Here is a 16707-nt window from a genome sequence, read left to right on the forward strand (position 1 = left end):
AGTGATATAGAATATCTGCCAATCAAGGGATTGTTAACTGGCTGTTTCATTTCTTATCTGCATTTGAAACTATTTGCCTTATCTCACCCTGTGACTCAAAAGGATCAAATTGAATTCAGGTCTCAAAGATTTATTTAATATCCCTAACCCAAATATAACATTTCACTACCATAAGCCTCATTCAGATAAATGGAAGTTTAAAATATATTTTTTTTAAATATAAATTGTTTCAGCACTGGCTCAGCTCCCCCTTGTGGTCAGACAACAGGCCGCTGTATTGGACCCAACCCTTGGATCCCACGTGCCTTTAAACATGCAATAGCAGTCTTAGCCCAGAATTTTCTCTCTTCTGAAGATTGTATCTGTTCCTGTCTGGATACTAGCATACATTTTTAGAGTGCATAATTCAAAATAAATAGGATTTGCAACCCCTTTGAAGATAACTATAACATCTAAGTTTCAAAGGTCGGCTACATGTTTAGTCATATGTCACAACCCATCTGTTGATCACAGGCCACATGGAACCACAAGTCAAAGGGCCAAACTCTAACTGTCTAGATGCAGCAAGTTGCTTGAAAACATTACTATTGAAATAACTAGTAAAGTTGACTACAGGAAAACTGAACATAAACAAAAAAATCAGTTGCATCAATGGACAAAACTGAAGTGGGACAAGCTCAGTAAATTCACATAGGATAATGGAGATAAAAGTGAAGGAAAAAGGGGTTGAGAACAGTCAATAGCTGGAACAGAAGATTAGGCATAGAGCCATTCTGGGGGATTTGGGCCAGATATAGCCTGAGGCTGTACTTAAGCCACTCTGGGCTTGGGATGTTTAGATGTTAGTTTGAATGGCTATAAAAGTTTAATTAATGTCTGAGTGGGAGTACAGAGTAAGATGAATGCAGAATTACAATGCAAAAACTGCTTTCCCACAAAGGATTTGTCTATTAGTTTTGTATAAATTTTAAAAACCTGTTAAAATATGTATGTTAGGGTTTTTTCCTTGTAAAAAGCCTTTAAAGAAACTTGTCAGAAGGTTTAGATTTTGTATCATAGTCTTGATAATTATTTCATAGCTGTATCCATTTCCTTCCATTAACTCAGAGGTTTCTTTATATTTTGCAAAAAGCAAACCAAAAGCCTTTTCATTTGCATTTTTGTTACACAGACAACTGAGAACAATGTATTTGTTTAACATTATGTAAGTGGCTGTGCGGAACCAAATGGCAAAACAACTGAAAAATTGAATGTTTTGTCCAGTAATAGTAAACTACATGAGTCCGTGTTTATTGACATACATCAATCACCAACTGTGGTCAGGTAGAAGTTTTCCCCATGGTAAAGCACTGCACAGCTAATTGTGTATGGAGTTGATATCTTCCTTCTGAAGTATTCAGCACTAGCTCACTCAGCCTACAGGATTCTGTACCAGATGAACCATTAATATGTTAAATATTTTATTTATATTATATATATTACATTACATGTACATCTGGAACAGTAGTCTGTGTCTAACTCCATATATATTTACACACATGAAAAAAGTATATAATAAATGCAAGTCATCATATGAATGTAACATCCATATACATTGACAATGGCATTTACTACGTCTCTTTGAAAGCATCTGCCCACTGGTTCATCTCCATCGGGCCTTACTCTAGCATTCCATAAACTCTGCTCCACAAACCCTTTTCCTTCAATCACACAGTTTATAAAAAAAATTCAACCTGCCTGAGAATGCTTCCTTTTTCCTACCCAAATGCAGAATTCTCCACTCTTTGTCATCCAAAGTAACACTGGTCTATGGATTGGGCCAGGCAACGTTCAATCTTGCAGCAGTAACAGATTTATATAGCTGGTACAGTATCTTGCTATCCATGAGGACTAGAAATGGGAGCCTTATACCATTTGAAAGCGGATTTTACAGGTCTTTAGAGGATGAACAATATATCTTATTTTACATCTTCATATATCCTTCAGGAGCATCTATATGTGGCTGGCTGACTGAGTTCCTGTTGAAGTGATTACTTTAATACTTCTGGGTTTTTATTTATTGCATTAAGGATAAAAGGGGTAAACAAGGGTGATGTCATGGTAGGAATCTACTACAGACCACCTAATCAGAAAGAAGAGGGGGATGAGGTTTTTTTTAAACAACTAACAAAATCATCCAACGCACGGACATGGTGATGATGGAGGACATCAACTACCCAGATATCTGTTGGGAAAATATCACAGATTATCCAACAAGTTCTTGGAATGTATTTATTTCAGACGGTGGAGAAAGCTACTAAGGGTGAGGCTGTTCTAGATTTGATTTTGACAAATAGGGAGGAAGTGGTTGAAAAAAGTGGACGGCAGCTTGGGTGAAAGTGATCATGAAACCATAGAGTTCATGATTCTAAGGAATGGTAGGTAGGAAAACAGCACAATAAAGATAGTGAATTTCAAGAAGGCAGACTGTAGCAAACTCAGGGAGTTGGTAGGTAAGATCCCGTGGGAAGCAAGTCTAAGGGGAAAAGCAGTTCAAGAGAGTTGGCAGTTTTTCAAGGAGACATTATTAAGGGCATAAGAGCAAACAATCCCACTGCACAGGAAAGATAGGAAGTATGGCAAGAGACCACCCTGGCTTAACCAGGAGATCTTCAATGATCTGAAACTCAGAAAAAGAGTACTACAAAAAGTGGAAACTAGGTCAAATTACAAAGGATAAATATAAACAAACATCTAGAGATAAAATTAGAAAGGCCAAGGCGCCAAAGAAGATTAAACTAGCTAGAGACATAGGAGTAATAAGAAAACATTCTACATATATATATTAGAAGCAAAAGGAAGACCAAGGACATGGTAGGCCTATTTTTCAATGAGGAGGGAAAAACAATAACAGAAAATGTGGAAATGGCAGAAGTGTTAAATGACTTTTTGGTTTCAGTTTTCACCAAAAAGTTTAGTAGTGATTGGACATATAACATAGTGAACTCTAGTGAAAATGAAGTAGGAACTGAGGCTAAAATAGGGAAAGAACAAGTTAAAAATTACTTAGGGCTTGTCTTAACTTACTGGAGGATTGATGAGCGGCGATCGACGCATCAGCGGTTGATTTAGTGGGTCTAGTGAAGACCTGCTAAATCGATTGCAGATCGTTCTCTTGTCAACTCCTGTACTCCACTGGATCGAGAAGAGTAGGGGAAGTTGATGGGAGATGCTCTTCCATCAACATGGTGTAGTGTGGACCCCGCGGTAAGTAGCTCTAAGATACGTCGATTTGAGTTACACTATTAACGTAACTCAAATTGTGTAGCTTAGATTGAATTTCCCCTGTAGTATAGACAAGGCCTTAGACAAGTTAGAAGTCTTAAAGTCATCAGGGCCTGATGAAATACATCCTAGAATTCTCAAGAAGTTGACTGAGGAGGTATCTGAGCCATTAGTGATTATCTTCAAAAAATCATGGGAGACAGGAGAGATTCCAAAGGACTGGAAAAGGCAAATATAGTGCCAATCTAGAAAAAGGGGAATAAGGACAACCCAGGGAATTATGGACCAGTCAGCTTAACTTCAGTACCCGGAAAGATAATGGAGCAAATAATGATGCAATCAATTTGCAAACACCTAGAAGATAATAAGGTGATAAGTAACAATCAGCATGGATTTTTAAGAACAAATAATGTCAAACCAACCTAATAGTTTTCTTTGAAAGGGTAACAAGATATGTGAATGGGGGGAAGTGATAGATTTGGTATATCTTGACTTTAGTGAGGCTTTTGATACAATCTCACATTATCTTCTCATAAACAAACTAGGGAAATACAATTTAGATGGAGCTACTATAAGGTGAGTGCATACCTGGTTGGAAAACCATTCCCAGAGAGTAGTTATCAATGGTTAACAGTCATGCTGGAAAGGGATATCAAGGGGGGTCCCAGAGGGATCTGTTCTGGGTCTGGTTCTGTTCAACATCTTCATCAATGATTTAGATAATGGCATAGAGAATACACTTATAAAGTTTTCTGGGAGGGGTTGCAAGTGCTTTAGAGGATAGGATTAAAATTTAAAATGATCTGGACAAACTGGAAAAATGGTCTGAAGTAAATAGGATGAAATTCAATAAGGACAAATGCAAAGTACTCCACTTAGGAAAGAACAATCAATTGCACACATACTAAATGGGAAATAACTGCCTGAGAAGAAGTACTGCAGAAAAGGATCTGGGAGGTCATAGTGGATCAAAAGCTAAATATGAGTCAACATTGTAACACTGTTGCAAAACAAAGAGTAATCATTCTGGGATGTTTTAGGGGGAGTGTTGTAAGCAAGACACAATAAATAATTCTTCCCCTCTACTCTGCCCTGATAAGGCCTCAACTGAAGTATTGTGTCTGGTTCTGGGCACATTTCAGGAAAGATGTGGACAAATTGGAGAAAGTCCTGAGGCGAGCAACAAAAATGACTAAAGGTCTAGAAAACGTGACCTATGAAGAAAGACTGAAAAATTGGGTTTGTTTAGTATGGAGAAAAGAATAGAAGATTGAAGGGGGATATGATAACAGTTTTCAAGTACATAAAAGGTTGTTACAAGGAGGGTGAAAAATTGTTCTCGTTAACCTTTGAGGCTAGAACAAGAAGCAATGGGCTTAAATTGCAGGAAGGTCGGTTTAAGTTGGACATTAGGAAAATCTTCCTAACTGTCAGGGTGGTTAAGCACTGGAATAAATTGCCTAGGGAGGTTGTGGAATCTCCATCACTGGAGATTTTTAAGAGCAGGATAGACAAACACCTGTCAGGGATGGTCTAGATAATACTTAGTCCTGCCTTGAATGCAGGGGATTGGACTAGAAGAACTCTTGAGGTCCAACCAGCCCTATGATTCTATGATTATTAATTATAGTTGGTCACCTAAAGCTTTGGATAGGTGTCTTTATTTTTAAAATCTTAAAATCTAAAAATAGATAAATCTGCCTCGCCCCTAACTAGATTACTCTTCCCAATAGCTCTAATTATTGGAATTCAAGAACCAATATTCAGACTGATACTCCATTTTTGTAGGTTCAATTTTGTAAAAGCAACTCAGTCATGGTTTTTCCTGACAATTCACAGCAGATGCAAACTTGTGAGAACAGTTTATTGGGTTCTTGCAAATGGAGGCCATGTTTGAATTAAACCCTCACCTTTTCTCTGAAACCTACTATTATCCTGTGAAGAGATGTGTTCTTTATGGCCAAAATGTTTGAACAAGGGTGACAAGAGTTAAACTCTTAAATTCATTTTAGATGCCTAATAAATGGGACCCTAACTTTAGGCACTCAGGTTTGAAAACTTTGGTCTATCTCTTTAGGTTAGTATGGCAAGTATGGGTACATTTGTTTTGAGACTCATAATGAAGGAACAAAATCAGAGGAGTGTTACCAGAGTAAGGACTACAGTATCAATGAGTATATAAGGCTAGAATGTTCTTGTTGATAACAATATGGACTTCTGCATGGTGATCCCTGTTTGGTAACTGCCTAGAAGCCAGATTCTGCAAACACATATGCACCAAGCTCTCTTGAACTACTCACATAAGTAAAGTTACTTGGGTGCATAACTAACCCAACAGACAGAGAGTTTAGAAAAATAATGTGGTTATTTGTGAGTATCCCTCAGTAGTTATTGGAGGGGCACTTACTTCTCTGACTGTATAAAAGTGAAACAAAAGTGCTGTGATTTTATCTGCTTCAATCCTTCTGGTTCTCTGAGCTTTTAAGTAGTTTCTGACATGATTCTTTTGGAAAAGAGCACAAAATTGATAAAATTTCACTGTTGCTCAGACAATATTTATGAGAATCAAAATGGTATTTTTGATGATTCCCAGTTTATTTTAAAAAGGGAGTTTTTTTTCTTAATTAGGAATCTTGATGTAAGCTATGAAGTCTCATACAGACTTTCCAATATCATCAGAAAAACCCTGCTCTATAAACTAAGAGTAGAAGGAATCTTAAGTTACAATCGGTATTGAATTTGAATATAAAATATATGGCACTGTATTAACCTCGTCTGGGTAATCTCCATTAACAAGTTCTACCCAATGACAGTGCAGTTTCTGCAAAAGCCATGCTGCTAACATAGGATCAGGGATGCATGGTGCACCGGGAATGCTGAGGCTATCCATCTGGGGACAACTCCTTTTCTGTCAGATCTGTTGGAGGAAGGGAAGGGGAATCCTCCTGTGGGCCTCTAGGCTCTGTGGTGTTGGGGGATATCGGCCTTGCCTCCAATACCATAGCTTGCCTACCCCCTTATCCATGAAGGGACAATTTACAGAAAAGTCCACAAGGGGAACCTCCCAGCATTGTCTTGCCTCTCTAGATCCCTCCCACCCTGTGGAAGGGCTGATCGAATCCTCTGTTTGCAGAACCTTTGATTTAACTAGACCTGTGTGCGTGCTGACTATTGAACCACTCACTACGTAATCTGTCCAAAGCAGAGCTACAAGGGGCACTGTAATTTCTAACAACAGCACTAAATAAGTGAGTTTAGGAAAAAGTATACCACATTTTCCGGTAGGCAGGAAAGATTCAAGTTTTCTTATTGCCAATGCCTGCCTATCTCCCCAGAGTGAGCCAATGCTTTATAAGCAATATTATATTTACAGTGACCTCAGTGGAAGTCACTTCTTTAGCCAAAGAGGGTTTTGCTACTTGACAGTCACTAAGGCTTGATCCTACTTCCATTAATTAAAGTCAAGTTTTGTCATTGAGATCATTGGGACTAGGATCAGGCCTTAAAGAGGTTTGTATAAGTCTAATCCACTATAGCACTGCTACGTTCAAACAAGATAAAATTGTCAATGAAAAGTGTCTAGATCAAAGTCCTAGTTCAACCTCAATTTTATCTGCAGCATTTTATGTCCATTTCCTTTATAACCATGTCTGCAATAATAATAATAACTCCTTTCATTCTGAAAGAGCCCCAAGTGCTTTACAATCAGGAATCACTTCACTCAGTCCCAAAGAGCAGCCCCCTTTGGAGAGCGACAGCAGCTAACAACACACAACAGTTTCAGAGTGAATAATATCACATCTGATTGAAAGTGCAGGGAGACCTTAAGGCCGCAGAATGCAGTTACCCAAATAGTAATGTGTCCAGAATGCCACCCTTAAGTCTTGCAAAAAAAACTGCCACTGGACAAGTGCTCAGCATCTTGATTTTTAAATTTCTCATCCAAAAAGAGGCTGCGATGTGCCCCAACACCATACTTGGACATTGGAGCAACCCTCATTCAGAAGAATGCAGCCTACCAAAGCCTCGGTTCAGAAAGGATTCCTGTTCAGAAAATCACTTAAGCATGTGCTTAAACTTAAGCCTAAAAAGTGGGCAGTCACATGCTATACCAGATGAAACTTCTGAATGGCTCTCAAGGTTAGCCTCAGATACTGTACAATGGAATAATCCAGTCTTGAGGTAACAGAGCTGTGGATTTTCACATCAGGACTCTACATCTAAAAGGAATTTCCCCAACCTTCTGGCAAATGAGTGATGAAAGAAGGCATTGCTATCCACTACTGTAGTCTTGGTGACCCAGGAGCAGTGGGTAGTCCAATAAACTTCAATGTTGCAAACTACTTTGATGATAGAAGGGTAGACACCTTCAACTGATGGAGCAGACTTTGCTTTGACAGTCTTCACTCTGCTTTCCTCTTCCAAGCAGAATCATTTCTGTTTTCCTGGACTAAGCCAGCTGGCTTTCATCCAGATCCCTACTACTGCCAGGCACTGAGAAACAGCTCTGTCTGGGTTTGTTAAAAATGAGATGTACAGCATATTGCTGACTGCAGCCTGTACCCTGTTTCTGTTTAAAAATTTTGTGGTTCCCCCAATGAAAAAACAATCAAATGTTCAATGAAACCAGTTCTACTGCAGACAGATCCAGTAATATCAGCATGGATATTAATATCAGGTTGGCCTCTATTCGTTGTCCTGGGGAGATTGTAGAGCACCATGATTAATGTTGTTTCCATGTGGCATATCTCAATCTGAACCATTATTATAAGGATCCTTAAAAACTGGGTGCTGGCTGGAAAGGTCATTATTGTTTACAGCTGAGGATACCTTTATAATTAAAAGCAAAATCACGCATGTTAAAAGGAGGTATACATCTGAAGTTATTTCATGCAGCGTGTACACTACCAAACATTCATTATTCATTTAAACTAAAGTATTTGCTAAGCTTCCAATATCAAGGAAAGGTTCCATCCTGTTATGTTTGGAAGAATAAATCCCCTTAAATATGTACAACCCAAGGATGAAATGTAGTGAGTGATCAATACGTAGCTGACAAAGACTTTTCCAGTTTTGTAAAAATAGCTTTCTGTTATGAAGGCATCTATACATTTCCTAGCATTCCTACTAGTTACATTACAATAAGAACAATGAATCATTATTTTGTTACTTAATAATTGCATATTAAATCATATAATTGTCATAAGTTTGGGGGTTGATAATTTCCCTACAAGAGGCCATTATGCAGTCAAAGATCAGAGGCCAAAATGCTCTGACTACCTCTTTGGCCCATAATATGCCCTGATACATCCTCTATTTGGCACAAAGAGGCCATATCAGATCTAACCCTTGGTCTCCAAGCTGCACCTCTCACCAAAATAAGGTCAAGGTCACACCCCCTCTTTTTTTTATTTGTTACTCTTGAAGAATTAGTTTGAGTTTCTAGTGACAATTTAGGTGAACCTTTGTTTTGTTTAAATCTGTGAGGCAAACCCACAGCCAAACCAGGGCTGCTTGCTCACCTGCCCTTCCAATGGCATCCTGAGGGAGGGTGCTCCCAGCCCACCCATCACCCCTGGCCTTCTGAACCTTGCCATTGGGCCCCTGCCCGCGAGCCTCCCTGGCCATTCCTGACACGTAACTGAGCTGGCTGCATGACATCTCCAAACTGTGCCCAGGAAACATCTGTATGTGGCTTGTGCTCCACATCGTTCATTTCCATGCCCTTGTGTCATGCCCTGACTCCAAGTGGCGGGACAAATTGTAGTGCCCCAGGTGACCGCCTAGGTCGCCTAATGGGTTGCGCCGGCCCTGACTGTATGTAAACATTCTACTGATGCTTATACATGATGGGTGTCAAAAGATGTCCTTAAGGTCTAAAAGGACACCTGTGTTCCATTTTCTTTAGCTCCAACAATGTTCTCTGGGTGAATATTATTATACCTCCCTCTACTTACAGATGTCGACAGCCTCCACCCTTCAAATCACTTCCTAGTGCACAGAGTGAAAAATAAGTCTTCAGCAGTTTCTGCTGTTTGCACTGATTTGCAACCTGTGTGAAAACTCTTGCCTAGGAGGGCAAAGAACCACAGTGGGCAAGTCCATATTCCACTCTGGTCCCACGGCCCACTGGGGATATTAGTTAGAGGCTCCTTCATGGAGCCGTGAGTGTGGGTGTGTACCTGGCATAGTTCACCATCTTCCCCAACACCTACCCCTTTTATCAGGAGGACTAGAAGGCTTATGTGGGTGAAGCATGACTGTTGTCCCAGCCATTACCCTATATCTCTTTTCAGCACTGTATCTAGTCTGAAATGAAAAGCCTTTTACTCGTATTGGTATTTTAACAGAAGTCTCAAAAATGCAGTGCTGTGTGTTACAAGAAAAGAAAAGCACACGGGAGATCAGATACTTAAAAACTTCTCTCATTTACAGTCAGCACTCTTCAAACAACCCTGTATTCTATGTGCTCACTAAATGCCACCGAAGTGCAGAAAATAACCTTTGTCAACTTTAGTTCCTTTTAAGCGAGACAAAAGGCACCATGTTATATTTACCCCCAAAATGAAATAGCAGCCATTTTGTTAGGTCTGTTTAAATTACACTGCAGCAGGTTTTAATGAGAGTAATAGTATTGCTCATTACATTAATTGCTAACTTTGCTTTCTTTTCTTATCATAAGAAATGAGTAGGGATTTGCTAAGTGGTCACCTTTGCTCACAAAGACACATACTAATAGGGCTGTTTTTAGTTGTTGTATTTTTAAGTAAAGCCATACTGCACTGAATAAAGACAACCCTCACTAATATGTGTAAGGAAGATCATTTAACCATATGAAGCTCACCACAGAAATGACTGCATTGGATGTGGGTGAATCACTAAGAACAAACCATTGCTACTGATGGCAATCAGACCCAACCATTTTTAGGCTCCATTACACAGGGTTAACATTTTAATTAAGTGGACAGTTATTAGTGATTGTTTAATGAGGAAGATATGAATGTACTAGATATTAACTGGGATGTGTTATTTAAACATTTTCATTGTACTTTATAATATACTAAATCTACCATTATTTTAAAGCTTTTTTTTTTCAAATTAGGTAGCTAATAAAGTCTCTAATCCTGCCATTTATACGGAGTGCACAGGTGGACTGCTGCAGGCATGATAACTTCTAGGCTTGGGGCCTAAGCAACCACATACGAAAATACTTTTCAGGCTGTATGGATCCAATCTCCATAAGCTGGCCAGCAAACAGGCAACCTTCTTTCCTTGAGTTCATCTCATACACACCTAAAGAAGTATTGGACACTAAAGGACAGTCCACCAAAGATTTGTGAATAGAGGTGAGCAAAACTTTGCAGGTAGTTTATCTGCTGAATACACAGTTTCAATTGACTAGAAACTATTCACTAACTTGACCTTCCACATCCTAGATGAGGGCTCTAACCACCAGCTTATAGAGTCATTCTCACATTCTTTTCCTGTCCCAGTGACTATTCATTGCCATTCATTGTGGCAACTCATAGTTATTCACATTGTACAACAATACCCCTATCACTAATCTGCCATAGAGTATGTCAGCACTAGAGTTGGAAGGTATATATCCTAGGCAGCTAGCCTCTTTCACTGGTCTTGCTACCACAGCTACACTTCTATTTTTAGTGCGCTAGTTTGATCAGCGTTAGTATGACTATGTCTTGTTGAGCCAGAATTCACACCTTCCAGCTCCATTGTAGACATACCCTTAGTGGTTGGACTAGTTCAGCTCATAGATGAAGAACAGCTGATTTAATCAGAACCTGAGTGAAATACAGATTATGCTGGTTGGCAAAGGAAAACACTTTGAGGAGCTTGCAGACAGATGCAACCTTGTTTGGCTGAAGATGCCTGCAGGTAACAACTGGACATGTCAATCCACAGTCTCTGAATAACCCTCCCCTCCTTGGTGCTGCTAAGAAGTCACATAACACATATTACTTTTAGGCACCACTATCATCTATAGCTGAAAAAGAAATGCACTCCCATCCTGGTGGATGATGACCTGGCTTCACTAATACATACCTTCGTCACCTCTTGGCCATACAACAACAATACTATCTACTGGGCATGAAGCCATCAACCCTAAGCAAACACCAACTAGTACTGAATGCTGCAGCATGTCTCCTCAGGAACAAGGGCTACAGCAAGCACATCATACCAGTCCTCTGCTCGTTATATTGGCTTCCCATAGAATAGTAACTCAAGTTCAAGGTCTTAATCCTTAACTTCAAGATCCTCAATGGACCCAGGGCACCTAAATTCACCTAAAGCTCCAGCATGAAAACAGTCCTCAGGCACAATGGAACAGTCCACTATAAGGGTACTGTTCATTGGTGCAAGAAACTGAATTTTCTTGAGACCCAGTTCTAGACTGCAGAATGAATGAAAAACCACAATCCTCACTACCTTTAATTCCATTAAAAGGCTCACTTGTTTGACCTTGCCTTCCCTAATATAAACACATGGCACAGTGACCATATATATATATATTTTTAAATCCTACAAAATTTCCAGCTGTGAGAGTGGGGGAGGGGGGAAAAAGAACCACATGTAACAGATTATAGTCGTGTTGCTTTATGTACTTATGGACAGTGTTTAGATACTATGGTGATAAGGATGGTATAAAAACCTCAGTGGAATTCAGTCTGCTAGTGGCTATTCTACCGGTTACTGGAAAGGAAAGTAGGATTGTTAGGAGGAATTACTTAGTAACTTTACCTGTTTAAAAAATGTAATTAAAATTCTGGGTGCACCAAAGCTGACCAATATCTATCACAGCTTTGAAAACAAAGAGTTACAGTAACATTTAAATTGGTTATCAGCTTCTGTAGGATTCGTTTAAAGTCAGTTAGCTCACAACACCTCCTTTCTGCTTTCTCCATGTTACACTAAAAATCTCTTTCTCTAAAAAAGTTAGATACCATTGATTAGTCTAATTCCTGATGTTACTTAACGATTCAAAATCACACTGTAAATCGAGTTCTTCTTGAGTGTCTTTTTGATGTCTGGTTAAGTTCCTTATCTTAATGTATTTTCATTCAGTAACTTGGGTTTGAGAGATATGGAGATAGAGATATACTTTGTTCGTGCTGCTATTGCTGCTAGTGCTGCTGGTTTCAGGAGCTCCTACTTACTTGCCCAGCAGAGAGTGCAGCTTGCTGATTTAGCAGACCTCTATGTTATTCGTAAAGGAAGATTACAGGCTCGGTTTGGTAAAGAATGCACTTGGCCTGATGCATTGTTGACAAAGCATGTACTAGTGCCCCATAGGAGCTACAGGTACACTAACACATATATGCCTGCTACAAGATACCTGCTCAATCAACATAACATGATGCTGTCCCTTAGACCAGTACAAAGATGCCCCCCTTTCCACTCTCCTTGTATACATTGATACAACTAAATTATGTATTACATTCTGTATGCTTTTGGTTATTTTGTACCTGCTAGTTAACACAAAACCTCCTTATCCATTACACTGTCATCCCCCCTTATCTTTACAAGGGGTTGGTGTGCGCTCAGGTACCACCTAAGCAGTTCAGCCAAGGCCTATTCTGCTTCATACTCTTAGTTACAGTTAGGGCTCCACCAAGGCCTACAGCTGGTACTTCATAAAATAATGGTATCTGAACTATGGCAGTATAATCCCTTTGATGGGCTCTGGTGATCTAATAAAGCATCAGAACAAACCTAGGTTTGCTTACATGAGCACCAAAATTCTGAGAAGGAATTATAAGCCTGATTTCAAAATAGGAACAGAAGAATGTACAGTATGTACTGTTACACTGGATCAGACTAATGATCGGGGGTGGGATAGCTCAGTGGTTTGAGCATTGGCCTGCTAAACCCACGGCTGTGAGTTCAGTCCTTGAGGGGGCCAATTTGGGATCTGGGGCAAAATCAGTACTTGGTTCTGCTAGTGAAGGCAGGGGGCTGGACTCGATGACCTTTCAAGGACCCTTCCAGTTCTACGAGATAGGATAGGATAAGATCAATCTAGTCCAGTGTCCTGTCTCTGATGGTGACTAGGAAGACGTAAAATCCCCAGAGTGGACAATTATGTCTTTTTTATAATAATGGATCAGACTCCCTCAATCCACTCCCTTCAATGCCATGTTTCCTCTAGACAGAATCTTCTGGATGGCTTCTGCTCCCTGTGCTGCCTTCACTTCCATACCCAAAATACCCTCTCTTTCCTCTGTCTCACTCCCCTCCAAGGTCCCAAATGGCTTGCATTTCCTCTGGTCCTTTATACTTTGTACTACCAGCTTAAAAACTCTGCCGGTTTTCACCTCTGCTTCATGGAGTTGAATCTACAATCCTCAACAGTAGGATGTTAGTTTGAGGCTCTAAAAAAATACCCAAGAGTTTTCACACAGGTTGCAAATCAGTGCAAACAGCAGAAACTGCTGAAGACTTATTTTTCACTCTGTGCACTAGGAAGTGATTTGAAGGGTGGAGGCTGTCGACATCTGTAAGTAGAGGGAGGTATAATAATATTCACCCAGAGAACATTGTTGGAGCCAAAGAAAATGGAACACAGGTGTCCTTTTAGACCTTAAGGACATCTTTTGACACCCATCATGTATAAGCATCAGTAGAATGTTTACATACAGTCAGGGCCGGCGCAACCCATTAGGCGACCTAGGCGGTCACCTGGGGCACTACAATTTGGGGGGCAGCGACCACGGCGGTATTTCGGCGGCGGGACCTTCCGCCGCCTAGGGCGGCAGAAAAGCTGGTGGCACTCCTGCATACAGTGAATACATAGTACATACCATGAACACATTTTCATTAAAAATCACAAACATTTCCTGAGGGGAGCATTTCCCCAATTCCCCCATGGTCTGAAAAGATATGTGCGCATGGTTTGAGGCTGTTCACACTGCAGAACATAACAATGTTTCTACCTTAAACAGTCTAACAATAACTCCAAATCTCAAGCGGACTACCTGTACATTAAAGACACACAACACCTCTATGAGGTTAGGATTGTCAGACTCATTTTATAGATGGGTAAAGGTGGTACAGAAAGGTTTAAGTAACATTTTTCTAAAATTTGGGTGACCATATGTTCAGTTTTGGCCAGGACAGTCCCTTTTTTAGGTCCTGTCCCAGACATCCCAACCTTTTTGACAAAACTGGGCATTTGTCCCGTTTGCTCTTGCCAACTGATGGAGGAGGAACATGCACTGGGGGTAGGGGGAGAGGCAACGCCAGCTCTGCACTGGGGGGAGGGCTAGGGAGAGTGGCTCGGGCCCACCAGTCCACCCTGCATGCATGGAGGAAGACGGGGGCCTCAGGTGGCACTGCACAAGGAGGTTAGAGGGGGGGCTCAGCCAGTCCCACGTTCGGGCTTGCAGTGGGGGGGCTCGGAGGACCAGCCCCGCACAAGGGAGGAAGGGGACTGTGGGAGGGGGAGATGTGGGTGTGGGGCTCAGAGGACCAGCCCTGTGCATGGGAAGGCAGTGGGGGGAACTTGGAGGACCAGCTCCCCCACATGGGGCGAAGAGGGGTTGTGGGCAGGGGGCGGAGGGACTCAGGCTGGCCCTGGGTGCTAGTGGGGAGAGGGACCTCAGGCTGGCCCTGCACAGGTGGGATGAAGGGTGGACTTGGGAGGCCCTGTGCACAGGGGGCAGGGGCTTGGGCTGGCCCCAGGTGCGGGGGGAGGGGGCTTTCGGCTGGCCCCAGGTGCGGGGGGAGGGGGACCTCAGCCCAGCCCTGCACCAGTGAAAGGCAGGGAGTGCTTGGGCCAGCTCCACATAGGGGGAGGGTGGGATCGGGCTCAGGCCAGCCTGGGACTGTCCCATTTTCCCTTTGCGAAAATATGGTCATCCTATCTAAACTAATCTCTGATTTTGGATGGCTATCTTGAGGCAAGTAGAGCCTAGTGTTAAGAGGCCAACCACAAAATCCATATCAATGGGACATGCAGGTGCTCAGCACCTCTGAAAAATCAGGCTCAAGGTGTCTCAAAATGAGGCACCCAAAGTCATAGACCACGTCTGAAAATCCTGGCATAACAGACTTACTAAGAGTCATGCAGCAAACCAGTGCCAAAGCCTGGATTAGAACCCTAACCCCTTTTTCTTGGTGTAACCCCACCAGTCCTTGTCAGTCATAAGGACATAATTTTTTTTCATTGGATGGAGTTTCTAAAGTCCATGCAAGTGGCTTTGATGAACTATCCACTGTTTAAAATAATATTTTTATATATCCAGGGAATTACATCTAAGCCAATTGCATTGATTTTAGAAACTCCGTCCAAAGAAAAAAATGTATGTCCTTATGATTAACAAGAGAACACCAGCAGACTGGTCTCTCTTGCTGTTTTCTGTTCTGGGCCTCTTTCTGATTAATCATGGAAGTTATGGTTCAAAATAGATAAGATGTGTGAGAGAGATGACACATCTGCCAGGCATTTCACATCAATTGTGTTTTACAGGAGGAGGAAGAGAACTTATACAGAGTTACAGTAATAACCTTTCCATGGATACTGAAACGTTTCATATACTTCAAATCAAGAGTGGGAGGAAACTGTACTTAAATGACTACTGCAAAATGACAGGGTGGAGGGAAATCTCTAAAGATCCCAGATGCAGAGATGGAAAAGCTACTGATCAGATTCTTGGAGGGTAGGAAAAATGGGACATGTTAACATTTCCAGCTTATCTAAGAGGAATAAAGGGTCTTGCTATACAAAAAAAAAAAAAAAATCAATTAATTTTCAAATTTAAAATTACTAAAATGGAAATAACTTAGCATTTTCAGATTCTTTTTAATTTGTCACTAGTCTCAAACTTAAGATGGAAAAAACAGAAGCTGGCTAAGAGGTCAAACAATGAGTGGGGAGAGAAAAAAGCTAAAGCGCTAACTGCTAAATAAGATGCATATCTAGCAGATTACACAGTAAAATTATTTTGTGATGTTGTCCATTTTCTCCCTATAACTCAAGAGAATCCCGGCAGCATAAACTAATGTTTTTTAAACTGTAAACCATTAGATGTACTGTAACTAAGGAAACTATAGTGATTTGTTTTACAGAAGATGAATCTTCTTTTATAATAGAATAGGAATAATTAATTTTGAAAGGGTCTAATTAGGGGAGATATTGTCCAATCATCTAAAATTCAGCTACACTAAGTAAATGTACCAGATTTGTATACGGAAATAAATGGAACGGAAGTACTCAAAAGGGTGCGCTAGCCGGAGCAACTGACTTTAAAGTGAATTACGTTCAGCAATAGTTGTTGGGGTTTTTTTAGTTTGTATCCAGAAAATGACTGAAGCTCCAGAAGAACGTTTGCAGCATTCATTTGCTCATGTTTGTTGTTTTTCCAAAATAACAGCTTCTCTTTCTCTACTGCAATGAAAGTGCAGATTCACTGGTTGAAAACTATA

This window comes from Chrysemys picta, chromosome 1 (assembly GCF_011386835.1).
Source record: "Chrysemys picta bellii isolate R12L10 chromosome 1, ASM1138683v2, whole genome shotgun sequence".
NCBI lineage: Eukaryota > Metazoa > Chordata > Testudines > Emydidae > Chrysemys > Chrysemys picta.